The sequence below is a fragment of the Hydra vulgaris genome, chromosome 08 (genome assembly GCF_038396675.1).
Source record: "Hydra vulgaris chromosome 08, alternate assembly HydraT2T_AEP".
In the NCBI taxonomy this organism is placed as follows: domain Eukaryota; kingdom Metazoa; phylum Cnidaria; class Hydrozoa; order Anthoathecata; family Hydridae; genus Hydra; species Hydra vulgaris.
In genome coordinates this window covers 58,962,063-58,965,618 of record NC_088927.1, presented here as the reverse complement: position 1 = coordinate 58,965,618, position 3,556 = coordinate 58,962,063, and the positions used below count along the sequence as shown (strand labels likewise).

The 3,556-nt window shown below is 26.6% G+C and overlaps 1 long non-coding RNA gene across 1 annotated transcript; it reads right to left on the bottom strand.

Moving 5' to 3' along the window:
* Nucleotides 1–272: 272 nt before the first annotated feature.
* LOC105845480 (protein disulfide-isomerase 2) lies at nt 273–3,209 on the bottom strand. Its single transcript, XR_010640282.1, has 7 exons — nt 2,975–3,209; nt 2,648–2,845; nt 1,988–2,256; nt 1,603–1,799; nt 1,041–1,393; nt 753–928; nt 273–631 (listed from the first exon to the last, which is right to left on the bottom strand). It is a non-coding gene; the product is annotated as a protein disulfide-isomerase 2 (long non-coding RNA).
* Nucleotides 3,210–3,556: the final 347 nt, after the last annotated feature.

Genomic DNA, 3,556 nt, shown 5'->3' with positions numbered 1-3,556 from the left:
GATTGCACGGTATTGTTTTGATGTAAATAACATAACTTGCTCTTTGTATAACAGTTAAAATCAATAAAGTTTAAGTTGCAAATTAGGTGTCCGTTAAGTTGGGGAAGAAAAATTACAAACAAATCTTTTTTATTTTATTTTATCCGCCTTTCATTCGAATATTTAAAAAATCTTCATAATATAAAATATAAACAAATATTCTTTGAAAGATTTAACACCAACAGCTCCTTACAAATAAATGTATTTTTCTTATTAAAAAAATAGACTAAAGCTAAATAAGCAATTTCTTTGTAAAAACAATGAAAAATCAAAAGCGTACCTAATTGACATGCTTGTTAATATTTTGTCTAATAAATAGATAATTCAAAAATATATATTGAACCAAGCTAATTTCGATTTTAACAATTTATAAATATGATTGAAAATAATTATAAAAATCTCTTTATAATTCAGTTTTGACATTAGAAGCATCAACTTCTTCTCCTTCTTCAGAGACTTCTTCACTTTCTTCTCCAGCTTCAATTGGTTCATCAGTGGTATCATCATCAGGAGTACTAGCACCGTCTTTACCTCCAGATTCAATAAATTTAATAAAATCTTCTAATGTTCTTCCACCATTATAATCAATAACCTAATTTTAAAAAATTTTAAATTAATGTTAATTATTTAAGTCAAGTAAAATTTACATACAACTTCAATAATACATTTCTTAAAATATTTATACAATATTGATGCTTTTAGAGTAAACTTACTCCTCCTTCTTTAGGGAAATATTTAATTGTTGGGAAGCTGGAAATTTTAACATCTTCAACTTCATTAGTAGTGGAGTCCATTTTGGCTATAACGATATCTGGATTTTCTGCATATTTTTCACCAAGTTTTTCCCAAATAGGTGCAAGCTGTTTGCAGTGTCCACACCAAGGAGCATCTAATAATATGTAAATTTTTTATAACAGAAAATAAAAAAACTAATAATAACATTATATTGCTTATACATTTTTTTTCTGGCAAATATAAAGTAAAGAATATAGAAAACATACAAAATTCAACTAAAACATTCTTTTCAGCATAAACGACTTCTGCAAAATTTTTTCCTACAAGAACTTTAACCGGGTTTTTATCCCAATCTTCAGGTATTTCAGCAGACATTAAAAATGGTTTCAGCTTGCCTTCAACAAAAGCCGAAACAAATGAAGAAACAGTGTCTTTGTTAATTTCTTTAGTTTCTGGCACATATTTTGTCATATCTCCCTCTAACTTGATGATTCTTAGTGTTGGAATATCTTCAACTTTAAGACCGAAAAATTCCATTATTCGAGAGTTTTCATCAAAATCGGAATCAATAAAGATGAAAAGAACTTTTCCTTTAAATTGTTTAGCAGCCTCTGTAAATCTATATTAAAATTAGCAAAATTTTATAAATAAAAGAACAAAACATAATGCAATATATAATAACAAAATATAATGCTATATATGAGTAAAATTAAAATTGTAACAGCCAAATTATTTATATTTATAACCAAAATACAATAATAAATTATTTATAACCAAAATATGATTATGTAAACCCTAAATTTAATATACATATAAAATTAAAGTTACTGGTTAATTGTTTCCTTGAAATTTTCTGCTTTTTTACTAACAAACAAAAGAATATGAGATTTAATGTCACCACCAAAGATTTTTGATGCAACTTCATCTGTAAATTCTGTAACAAGAGCAATTGATTCACCTCTAACAAATGATTTTAATGAGGCTTCGTCTGCACTTCCAGTGTAATCAGCACGTAAATCATCAAACTGTTATACAAATGAATTTTATCATTATAAGTATATACTTGAATAATAATAATAACAATAATAATGAAATACATAACTATAATAATATAAAAACATAAATATTATAAATGAAAAACATAGTGTACAAAGTTTAGTGCTGAAATAATTTTAAGAATTAAAAACTTCTACTTGCAAAATTTAAAACTTACTTTTTTAAAAACAACAACTTTATCCTCAGTAACAGCATATTCACCAGAATTTGAAGGAGTTGTAATTGCAAATTCAATATCATCAGTGCTATCAGCAACATTTAAGAAAACTTTAGCTAGATCAGAATCTTGGTTAGCAAAGAATCCAACAACAGCAACTTCTCGAGCATCAACAAATACTTTTAATTCTTCAGCTGAAGCAACAACAGCAGCTGGAGGTCCTGTTTTTTTATTTAACCAAGAAATAATTTCTGCCTCAGTTCGTCCCCCTAAAAAAAGAAAAATCTTTACTATTATTTAAAGGTTTAATTACTTGCTTAACTTTATACTTAATTAGATCAAAACACTAATTTAATTACTAGTGCAAAAATAGTATAATACTATGGAGCATCAGATTATTAGACTTTTTTAAATCAAGTTATACACAATACAGAGATTAGAATTTTTTTTTATCAAGCTATACACAGTAAACATTATATATATCACTAATAACTGTTAATTAATCAATAATTAAAAATACAAGTATAAAAGTTTATTTAATTCAAATTATTCATTTTATTAAATAATTAATTGTAAAATTGAAGGATTTAATAGGAAACCTTAATAGACAAAATATAATTAGTGTATAAAAAAAGTTTGTAATATTGTTAAATTATATACCATTATATTCTTGCTCTTTTCCGGATTTAAAAAACTTTAATGTTGGAAAACCTTTCACTCCATATTTTTCGGCAAGTTTTGTCTCCACTGTGGCGTCAACTTTTCCTAGAGTTATCGTTGATTTTAAGTCTTTTAATTTTTTAGCCGCTTTGGCATATTCAGGCTCTAGTGTTTGACAATGTCCACACCAAGGTGCATCTAAAATTCATTTAATTATTAAAAACATTTGCTAAAAAAGTTTTAATAAAAATTTGTTAATAAAGATTTTAAGTTGTTAATAAAGATTTGTTAAAGATTTTCATGTAGTTACAAATATCTTTTACTAACAGAATTCTACTAAAATATTGTTATCTTCTCGGACAGCTTCACTCCAGTTATCAGTTGTAAGAACTATAACATCCTTCTCCTCTGTTAATTCTGTTGCGATGACACTTACAAAAGCTAATAGAATAAAGATTTTCATTTTACTTTCAGCAAGTTGTATGCAGCGTCACGATCACTGTCTTTGTTTTGAAAGGAGCTATTAGACGTGTAATGTTTTGATGAATATTTTGTACCATTATGCGCGCGCACATGTTTAGCCGTGTTTTGTTTTGATTGGTTCTATGTACTAACCATTTACCGAAAAAAATCTTTTGTTGATTGACTCGAGATAAGCTTTAAAATTTTATCGCATTAAAATGCAAGATTATTAAGCAACAGGAACAGAGAAGCTGAGATAAGTTGGTTGGTAAATTTTGCTAAGAAATTTTGTTCTCCTACCATATAGTTATTACGTAATGGTTGTTATGCTTAAAAATTTTAATACAAATGTTGGAGGGTTTAGGAGCACCAAGATTGATGAGATGTTCCGTTAGTAATATCGTAAAGTTTTTGTAGAATAAATTGTATACATATTTCAACCAAAAT